Source organism: Arvicanthis niloticus, chromosome 4 (assembly GCF_011762505.2).
Source record: "Arvicanthis niloticus isolate mArvNil1 chromosome 4, mArvNil1.pat.X, whole genome shotgun sequence".
Classification (NCBI taxonomy): domain Eukaryota; kingdom Metazoa; phylum Chordata; class Mammalia; order Rodentia; family Muridae; genus Arvicanthis; species Arvicanthis niloticus.
The window spans coordinates 31106789-31118560 of record NC_047661.1 but is presented as its reverse complement, the minus strand read 5'-3'; the positions used below and the strand labels follow the sequence as shown (position 1 = coordinate 31118560).

Here is an 11772-nt window from a genome sequence, read left to right as displayed (position 1 = left end):
CTGAAATTATTGTGGGGGCATCTTGTGAATTGAAAATTTATTGATGTATAAATCTGAGTGATTAATTATAAGCTTCTGGAATTTTGCTTTACTGGGTTAAGGGCATTTGTGACAATTAGCCACAGGGGGTAGATGGATAAGAAGAAACAAGCAGCTCTGAGGCAGGCAAACCAGAGCTCATAAGACCACTGACTGAGGTTAGCCTAAAGGCAGCAAGACCACCAGGGCAGAGAGTAGAAGAGTATAGTACGGGATGGTGCTATTATTTTTAATATTTCCTGCAATAGAGTATCAGGAAGAAAAGTAATATAAATCAATAGAAATAAAATTTGAAATCAAAAAGTTAAAATAAATTTTTAGCTAAGCTGAAATGATTAGTGCAATAGTTAAGAGATTCTGAGCCACATAGCCCATTTCAAAACAAGCTTAGATGTTTCCAAAGTTAACAAGCAGCAAGGTCATGTTGTATGGAGGGTTCTTTTTTCTGGAGTATGTGCTACCTCACTGAAATGTAATAACTTATAATCTCTCCAATATCTGCCTACTACTCATTTAAAGCATCTAAATTTTAATATTCTTTTGAATGTATTGTCTTATTCATGGCCTTTGATATCTGACAGCTATGGCTAAAAATTAAATTAGAGTTCTATCTTTTAAAAACTTCAGTGTACACACTGGTTATTAAACTGTTAACTAAATGTCAGAATGCTGTGTCTGCTTGTCTGAACACAAACTGAGATGCAGCCCGTGTCTTATTGGGGAAAATGTGGGCTTTCAGAAGTAACTTTATTTATAATGATATTTCATTTGATCTCTCTTGGACTACTAGTTTTTCTTAGAGAATCAATTGCAAGAGTATTTTAGAATTTCCTGGCAATGGACAAAGACACAGCTTGTTGGTGTTGTTGTTCTTGTATTAGACAGGGGAAGAACAGATGGCAGTCCTTTGTTCATCCTATCTTAATACCTGGCTTGGTAGCCAAAGCTGTCTCATGCCTTGGGCTCATAAAAATCAAATCAAATAAAATCAAATTCAAGCAAAGCAGCACAGAAGGAGGAAGACAAAGCCCTACCTATGGGTGCCATGCTACCAACAGACCTGCCCTCCTGCCCATGGCACTCGCAGGCTATAGATACCCACTTGCCGCCATACCACAGCAGCTAAGATGGAGAAGGTCTCTTGGAGGCCCACCAGTCACATGGTCATCCTACACCAGGAGCCATCACAATGTGCAAGGTTATGGTGGTCAGATGGGAAAGAAAGAGAAGTGGAGCAATTTGAGCATTATGAAAAGAGGTGGAACTGGAGACTCGAGGGTGGAGAAGCATAGCCTGTTATGAGTGGCCAGACCCACTTTGGGGCAATGGTGAGGTCCCAGCCAGAGCTGCCAGAGCTACCACTGAGGTCCATGTCTATATACTGGCAGGGTTTGGTGTCAATGCCAATGGTTTATGTTACCACCACAGAACATGAGATGTTCCTTGTAAGGGCAGCTGCCTGAGATCACATGGATGTCCATGGGCTGTGCAAAACTGAGTCACCATTCCACTGGTGTAGGTGTCTGGTTGATGGCCCCTCTTACCTCGTCACCATCTGCAGTAGCATGGAGAGCTGACCCTGGGGTCATTAGAACAGGAGAGCAAGTCTTGCCCCATTAAAGGCTGCAGCACTTGTAAGAGCAGGCCCTGAACCTCTGCTTGACAACACAATACCCAAGTAGTAGTGCTAGAGAATTCACCATGATTTTTCCGATGAGGGAGAGCTAGCGGGCTGAGTTCAGCTACCACCCAATCCCAGATTCAGTGCTCTGAGTATTCCCACCGCCAAATCTAAATTATCTACAAATGTTTGGGAGGCACGAAGGGGCCAGTCCTGCTGTTCCAAAGACATGTGAGCTCCATGACACGGGGCAACAACAAGGTAATCAGAAATATTCCTGTTGAGGATTCAGTAGTGATAGTGTCACAGAGCCAGAGATCTTGAACCAGAACAATGACTCGTTGCAATAAGCATTTGTAAGTGAGGATGTGTGGAGAGAGCCCTGAGTCAAGATAGCATTCCAAAACTAAGAAGTAAATTCTATGCTGAGAAATTAAGGGTCATTGGATTTTTGCTGGTTGTTTTTTAATTCACAGCCCATATTAATAACCGTTCATGATAAAATGACTTAAACTCACAGCTACCTCCTCCATAAAAATATCAAGAAGTTAGGTTCAAAGTCACGTTCATAAAATGTAGACCACATCTGGTTGCTCTGACCACTTTCCCCCCAGTGACTTCCATAGTGGAATAAAATGTAAACCAGGAAATATCTGCATCTATGACTTTGTATCACTTATGCATGGACAATGTTTTTCAGTAACTAACACCTATATGCTGTTTTATTTAAGGAGACTTTGGAGTAAAATTCTGTCAAATATTATACTAACTCACATAGTAGTGAAAACATAATTTTCACAATTCAAACACCTGCGTCCTCATGTACACATTCAAGGAGAAAAAAATTACCTTTTGACTTTTGATATACTTTTGATTTGTATTTTAATTGTATAATTTCATCTACTCTTCATATTCTTTTCTTTTACAATCTAACTTATTTTTTAAATTGTTCAGGTTGTTAAAGTTGAATTCATATTTGGCCTTTTTTTGAACTTAGTCTCTAAAGTATAAGGGCCCCTATCCACATTGCCATGGACCCTTTCTGTACAAAATAAACATTTGTGTTATTGTTTAGTCTGAAACCTAAATCCATATACCCATAACATCCTCAAGTATGTGATAAAGTATTTCCCACAAGTTCATAACATTCAGATACACCAAAAGATGATTAATTTGGAATTGTTAAAATATTTTTTAGGGCATGTATTTTTTTCTAACTTTTGAAGCTTGACTTGACTTCAGGATTTTTTTTTTAACTCAATTCTATCATGTTTAATATTTCATGTGTTACTTTTGAGTTGTGTATTTTATAGAACCCTACTGAGCTGGAATTGAATTTGCCTCCTAAATTTGACTATATAGAAAATTACCTTCTTCCATCCTAGGAAACAAAGATGATCAATTGTCCTTCATACAAAAGGACAATTGAGGATTGAACTTCCCTTATTCCATCCCAGAGCGCCTGTCTCCAGGCAGGCTGTTATATCAAACAAAAATCTCTCATTATGATGAATGTATAAAGCCTGGCTGTCTCTGACTGGGAAGCTGTCAATGGAGTGTAAATAGCTAAGGCTTTTTTTTTCAGGGGAAATATAATTTCTCCATAGGAGAGCAGCAGGACAGTGACGCTGCTGGACATCAGCAGTAGCTGTGCCCCCAATTTGTCCCAGGCTGTGCTGCTTGTCATGGCAGGCCTGGGATCAAAGGCTAGCTAGCAGTGTTCATATACTTTCTAAACCATGTTGAAGATCCTGAGTCCCCTTGTTCTCCATCTGAACAGATGATCATTCAACATCTGCCTAATTAATTTTATACACAGCTCTCTTAGGATTTTAAAGAAAGGGGGATATATTGCAATCATTTAAATTATTTCCTAGAAGTTATAATTGTACACATTCAGAATTTCCAATATTTTTGATACTATATTTTGCACTTAGTTTTCAAAAAATACAACTCAAAAAAATAACTGAGAAAACACCATATATTTATGGAATTATTGTAAAACATCAGCATTATCTTTTAAGAGCTATTATATTTTATATTAAAACACTGACACCAAAATGAATCAATTTTAATATTTTATATAGACTGATATACTCTGAAATTTATAATAAATATCAATAATAGCTGCCAGCAGAGACAAACTTACACTAATAAGGGTAAACATGAATTGGAACGTACATGCAACTTTATATGGGCCTTAGATGCTGAGTCCAATTTTCCCAACCAAGTTGGTGGAAGAGAGGCTAGATTCCAGAATAAGAATAATCCTCAGTCAGTTTTATCAGTCTGATTCTTTAATGAGCACAACACCTATTTTGAATTGCTATTTGGAGGATTAGTATTTATTTAAGCTAAATTTTGTAACCCAGTAGATTTTGTCTTGAGGTCTAATAAGATGGGGATCTTATAAAATTAAGAATTATAATGTTGAAAATTGCATATGTTTGTGTGGAACAAAGCCTAGAAAAGAAACTGTAAGTGGACTAGGGATTTAGTATAATTACAAGCGGGGAAGTTTTGGTGTCATAATTTTGCTTTGTTGGTGTTGGACTTTTAATCAGTTGAAATGTATTTCTGTACTACAAAGTAAGCTTCAATAAAAGTTTGCTTAATTTTCAAAAAAAAAAAAAAAAAAAAAAGAATAGTCCTCTGACTTCCATAGCACACTAGCACCATGAATTCACATGTACAAGCACACACTACAAGAGAAATAATAACTAGATAATTTAAATTTTATATTAAACAAGCAGATTAGTAAATATGATGTATCTTTTCTGTGGTCAGGATCATGCACCTACCGAATTTAAGCATTTTAAACTTATTAAAAGCTACAAGGGAAAATTTACGTAGTTTACAAAAATGATATCTTTTTTAAACATGTAGTTAAAACATTAGCAAATAAAATTTGTTGGAGCACAAAACTTAACAAAAAGTCTCAAAAGCCCTTGTGACTACAAACTTTAACAGACTTCTACAACTTGACAAATCCATAAGATGCAATGTTAATTATCCATATGACAGCACTTTCTTCTAAACAGATGTGGGGGCTGATACCTTCATTTTAAATTAAAGCATTGTAATTTCTTCTAAATTAGACCTTTCTCTTATCACTTAATAACTATTCTTAGTAGTATTTCACAATGATATTTACAAAGCACAGCCCGAGCCCTAGCTCCAAATATATATCTTTGTCAGCACTGAAAGCAAATATAACTCTCTGGATAAAGCAGGTGAGTGGCACCCTGTTATCTTAGCAGAGTGGAGAGGCAATGACCTACTTTCCTTTACATGCTGCCTACGAGCGGTATTAAATCAAATGGAGCACATTAAAACCATCACGAAAGGCAGACAATAGCTTCCCTCTGATTGCCTGCCTCAGCCTGGTAGCACTGTGGAAGTTGCAAAAGTCATTTGTATCAACTCATTACCATGTCACCTCATTTCATGCCCCTGCTGGATAAGTGGCAATGAGCCCTGTGTTGCTGTACTCCACATTCTCGCCACTGGAACAAATCCTAATAGCACCCAGCTGTCGAAGATTACCCCAGACAGTTACTAAGATTTAGAAGGGGCAACTTGGTACTGGTTCAGGACACCTTCCTTAGACAGGTCCATCATTTCTTTTCGAATGGTGAAATCAAGCTAATTTATAAAGAGTGGTTACCCATTAATCTTTCCCTCCCTGAAGGACACTGTACCCATACCACTCCCACCAGAGCACATTTCTTGCACTTTGATTCAAGGTAAGGATGATGTGACTTCTTATACAGGTGCATAAAATACAATTTAAAGTTGCAATCACTGTTTTCTCTCTGCTTGTCTTCTTAAAAAAAAATTGATGTGAATTAGTGATTACATTATTTTAAGTACAATACAGAGAGAGAGAGAGAGAGAGAGAGAGAGAGAGAGAGAGAGAGAGAGAGAGAGGAAATTGTACCCTGAAATCATTAGGGCACCAATTTTCTCTAGAAATACTATTCAAAATGATGAAAGCAGAAGAAAGAATTGCAGAAGTTCATTATTGTGGAACCTCCAGCCAGCAACTAAGGATTCCGAAGGAGCAAAACAATCAGCATTCTTTACAATCTACCTATTGTGCTGGCAGCTTATGGCAAATGGATCCAGAGGTTTAAGTTACATTTTAAAATCAGAGCATCTATCTTGTTGTGTTAATGAGCAACAATGCTACAATTTATCCCATTCTCTGCACAGCAGCTTTATATCCATTTAGTAAGATGGAGAGGGAAAAATTAAAGCAAACTGTGTAAGTAATTAGGCCCATCGTCAAGTTTACTGTAGGCTAAGTCACTTTGTAATTAATACATAAATACACAAATGCTTGGTTTATGCAGGATGAGAAGCATCAAAAGCAAAGTGCACTTTTCACAGTGTGTGATTTTCATTGCAGCTATCTCTTGTGAATGCAAGGACATTGCCTATGAGTCTCTACTCTCTCAGGTTGGTTATGGTGGCAAGGGTTAAATAACTTTTTAATAAATAAAGAGTCTAAATGAATGTGGTAGGGGAGAAATGGAAAGTATGAGATAGCAACTTAGTTGATTTCCTTAACTTCTAAAAAGTATGAGAAAAGATAAATCTTTCTTCACACATTTTTTTGTGAAAATTATACAAAAGTGATTCTTTCATGAAGAAATATTGTCTTAAATATTTATTAGAAAATGTTGAAAAAATGGAGTATTACTCATCTTTTAAAATGCAAAATGAAGAATTTTGGTGATTAATGGGTGAAACTGTAACAAAGCATCCAGAGTGAGATATTCCAAAACCAGAAACACAAATATGACATGTATACACCTCTATGTGGATATTAGCTGTTAAGTCAATGATAACCAAGCTACAATTCATAGAACCACAGAGTTTAGATATAGAGTAACAGACTAGAGAGAGCAGATAAAACTTGTTCAGATTTGAAAATAAAATGAATACACAGCATGGTCTGGAAAAGAAGCATCAAGTGGGAATGCGGAAAGTGAAGAGGGAGAGAGTAATGGCGAAAAAATCTAAAATAAAGGTCTATTGAAGAAGTAGTATAGAAACATAATGTGTTTCTTAAACAATATACAAATATGAAGGCAATCTAAATGAAATCACCAAATAATGAGGGAAACAGCCCTCAAAGGACATTCTTTGTTTCCAAATAAAATTTTTCAGTACCACGATTTGGTTACATCTTATTGAGTTGTTAGAAAAAAGAGGCCCATTGACTCTCCAAATAACCCAGGCTAGTACCAAAAATATAGGTTGTTCCCCACAAACTGACAGCAAAGCCTCATTGCTAAAGACAACACCTACACTACTCATTACATATGGTAAAAATCAAGCTGATATCTACATAGTACCTTTACCTATACATTCTAGCATCTTTGGTATAGAAAGGTACTACACTCTATCCAAGAAGAAATGTAAGCCCCAACCCAGCTACAAGTCTTTTGATCTACACTGATGAATTGCCTGCAGTCTATACAAGGGATAATGGTGGCACAAATCTTGTGGCAGGAGCCAAAATATGATTTGACCGAAGACCCATTCAATGAGATGGAAGCCATGCCCAACATTGCTTGGGTGACCAAGAACCTAAATCTAAACTGCCCAGGAACCCAGAGTAAAACAAAACACTACTACTTTACAAAACAAAAACACGTTGCAATTTGATGACTCCTAAAGATATTCTGCTATACTGATGGATTATTGCCTTAATCAGCCAATGTCAATGAAACTACCTCCTTGCACAGTTGGCAGTAAATAGAGAGATACACAACCAGACATGAAGAGTGTGAAAGAATTCGGAACTCTCAGGCCTAAAAGGGATCTACCTGTCAAATCCATCCCCTCAGAGCTCAGAGAACACTGCTAGAAGTGGCAGAAGGACTGTGGAGGCAATGGGGATGGAATGGACCAGGGAAACAAGGTCTCCTGAAGCATCATGAGTGAAACTCATGTGACTGGGGCACCATGCACAGGACCTGCTATGGCCTGCACCAGATCCTTCGCTATGATTTACAGCTTTCAGTTACTTAGTTTTATGGAACTCCTGAATATGCAAAAGAGTGGGTCTCTGATGCTTGTGCCTTTTCTTGTGCTCTTTTTCTTCCTTTTGTTTTGTCTAGTTCAGATGCTTTATCTTATGTTTTATTTTGTTATTATTTACTTTATAGATATCCTTTAGAAGCTTGTTTGTTTTTTAATGAGAGAAAGAAAAGAAAAGAAAAGAAAAGGATTAGATCTGAATGTCTGGATGCAAAGGGGTATGGGGGAAACTGGGAGAAGTCGAGGGAAGGGAAATCATAATCAATATATATTATGTGAAGAAAAATTCTATTTTAAATATTAAAAAATAAAATAACTGGGTTCAATATCAGCTAACAGCTGATTAAAACATTTCCTAGTTACATTTGCTCTTACATATTAGCAAAACAAAAAACCCAGAATTATTTACAATATTAAAATGTTTAAAATGTCTAATTTGGCCTTACTAGTATTCGATTTTTACTTAAATTGGTGTTTCAATAGCATCATTAACCAGAGATACATGTTTCCAATGAATAGTGTAAGTGAAATTATGGGTCAAATAACCAGAAAAGAAAGCACAATAAGAAAATGTACAATTTCATAATAAAACAAATTAGAGAGACTTATGATAACTTGAATATTTGAGAAAAGGAAAATTTTTAGGTGAGGAAATCAAGTACTTTTTTGGTCATATAAAAGACTGATAATTAATTGTTAGCTTCATATTTAAAGAGGCATGATTTCTGAAATCTAATATGGTTTCTCTGCCCTCTGTATATTTAATAGTAATTCTGTCACCTAAAAATTAAACTATAAAAATTATAATCAAAATAATTCAGACCTCAATAACAATCTTCTCAAAATTGATTCACTCAAGCCATAGTATGTTCTAAAACAAACAACAAAACACTCATTAGGATTGTAATAAGTTTTCTTCATATATAATTTGCCTCAAGATATCATTCAGTTTCCAGATAATTTGTCTTTAAAACTCATTAGCATTATAAACCACTCTGAAAATGAGTGAACTGGCCTTTATGTCTGTATCTGCCAACGCAGCATCTTTCCTCCCCAAAGAACTTCCAGCTTGAGTGTATTGAGTATGCAGATTTCATAGCCTCGAGATATTCATAATAATACAACTGAATCTGGTCCTCCTATGTTTCCAAATAAAAAAGACAAAACCATTGAAAAATCTTATGGGACATAGCTTCTGTATGTGTTTGAGTGTGCATACCTTTCTTAATTATATAAAAATATACATTGTACTGTCAAATATTTTATGGAAACTTTCCCTGAATTTAGCACTTTGAACTATATATTATTTTTAAGTTAATTTAAACAAATAAATGATGTTGTATTTTGTAGCAAGCATTAAGAAACTGTCAAGTGATAAAATACAGTACATACATTTTCAAAAATTTGCATGTGTGACTTTATACAAACATTTTCTCTGTGTGTGTGTGTGTATGTGAAATAAATTCTTTTGAAAAGTGTTTTTTAAATTACTTATATATTTTAAAACATGGATTATACAGTAAATTATGGGAATTTAAGGGCAATATTCTTCAGACATTTAAAGATATGACTACATCTAATATCGAGTATTTTTTAAAAGCTTCGTTCCTAAAACTATGAATATCAAAATAGGAATACTTCTAGTGTCAGTTGACTCTTCCTACAAAACCATGGGTCTAAAACTGCACTCTAAAGAGGTCTGCTAACTCATTTAAATTTCATCAGTACCCTATCAAACTCCAATAAAATTTAAAATTCTTTCTGTTACTAATTTGGGGAAAATAAGCACATTTAACTTCAGTTACTCTAATTCTATAGTAATTTTTTAAGTAAATGTTTATAACATGGCTCTTTGAACAACACAGATACAAAAATCTGAACTTTATCTTTTTATTTCTTTTTTAGTAGCGATGATAAAAATTCATATTTGGGTCATCAATGCAAAAAGTACAATGTTCACTCTAAAGAGAATAAGAAATAGTTTATTCTGGAGCCAAATACATTTCACCATGGCTCTGGAATACTGATTAAGGTCACCACAAACCATGCTTCAGTGTGGAGGCAAGTTTCTGTGATTTTTAAAATAATAGAACATAGAATAAGTTGAATGAAAATAATTTTCAAATTCGTTGGTGAGAATTTAAGGTAAGTGTTTTAAAGCGACAACGGTGTCATTTGGTACATTTTACAGAGTCCTTAGGTTTGCCTGTAGTTCTCAATCTGGCAATGTGTACATTCCAAGTGATTAACCCACTGGTCACAAATATGTGAGACTGAGGACAGAGGATGGCAATGCCTGACCATTAAAAAGGTTACATATGGTCCAAGGTGATTTGGCTCAGGACTTGCAACATTCTATCCACAATCAGGGAAATCCTAATCAGTTGATCAGCCTCCCAGATCGTTCAGTGGAAACGGTGGCTGATTTCCAGAACTTTTGTTCTCATGGCACATTTGTAATCTTTTCTTTCTAACACATGATAAAAAAGAAAATATTCATGAATCATATTCTGATGAGTGTGTCAAGAAGAGGCTTGACAACTTCATGTGATTTAAGCAGAACTTGGCAGCCTTAACACAGATTTACTATCACTGTATTGTCCCTTCGTGTGGATGCTGTTTTTATATCCTAAGAAATAGGCTTTCTTATAGACTTCAATATATACATGGCATTAACAAAAGGTTTTATCATGCATGCATTCTGTCATAAATATTACAAACAAGTTTAATGAGGATTCACATAGTTGCCAAGCTTTGGAAAGGGCAATCTTAAAACTGCATTCTGAAATTCATATCTCTGAGTACTTGCAGAAGTAGAAGCCAAATAACTATCTGTCAACATTTATGATCTGATAGTTTAAAAGTTATCCCTAGGCATATATACACATAGCTGTGTGAAAGCAAAGAATAGGAAGGATGTGGAAGGATAGGAATTGTGGTCGGTGAGATGGTGCAGTGAATAACTAAAATTGTTGCCAAGTCTCATGACTTGAGATTCAGAAATGGAACACATACTGTGGAAGACACAAGTCTTCCATAGTTTGTCTTCTGACTACACGAGCTCTGTGTGCCTGTTACCAGGTACACACATGGATACATGCCAATTAATTGAAAAAATAAAGGTAACAACAGCTTCTTCCGGTATTCTTGCATTGAAGAAACACCTCAGAGAACTGAGTTCCCAAGTGCAATATTTTCACATATCTCACATTAAACAAATAATTAATCGAATTTTAAAATACCCATCATTATCTTCTTTTTAAAAACTTTATTGCATTTTATTTTTTCAATTAATTAGCATGTGTCTATGTGTGTACCTGGTAATAGAGGACTTTCTGCTATTTCTGTTGTTATTGAAGTCTAGCTTTAGTTCATGGTGATCTGATAGAATTCATGAAATTATTTGAATCTTCTTGAATTTGTTAAGCTTGTTCTATGTCTGATAATATAGAGAATATGGTCAGTTCTAGAGAAGGTTCCATGAGGTGCTGAGAAGAAGGTGTATTGTATTTTTTAGGGTGAAATGTTCTGTATATTAAATCCATTTGGTATGTGTTTTACTGTGTTTATTTGAGTTGCTGTTTCAATAGCATGTCAACTTCTCCATTGGTGAGAGTGAGGTGTTGAAGTCTCCACTATTACTGTGTAAGGTTCTTTTTTTTAAATGAATTTTGGTGCCATTGTAATTGGTGCAGAGATGTTGTTCAGAATTGAGACTTATTCTTGTTGGAATTTTCCTTTGATGGATATGAAGTGTCCATCCTCATCTCTTTATTTTAGTTTTCATCTTTTTACACTCCAGATTTTACTCCCCTTCTGGTCCACTCTCCAACTGTGACACATCTCATACCTCCTCTCCACCCCCCTGTCTCCAAGAGGATGTCCCCACCACCACGCCTCCACCAGAGGAGGCCTCTACACTCCCTGGTGTCTCCAATCTATTGAGTGTTAGGTGGACCTTCTCTGACTGAACCCAGACCTGGCAATCCTCTGCTGTATATGTGTTGGGGGCCTCATATCAGCTAATATATGCTGCCTGATTGGTGGTCTAGTGTTTGAGA

The 11772-nt window shown here is 35.8% G+C and overlaps 1 non-coding gene across 1 annotated transcript; it reads left to right on the top strand.

The window, feature by feature from the left end:
- The first annotated feature begins 865 nt into the window (after positions 1 to 865).
- Positions 866 to 1009, top strand: LOC117707985 (small nucleolar RNA SNORA48). The gene has a single exon (XR_004606722.1). It is a non-coding gene; the product is annotated as a small nucleolar RNA SNORA48 (small nucleolar RNA).
- Positions 1010 to 11772: the final 10763 nt, after the last annotated feature.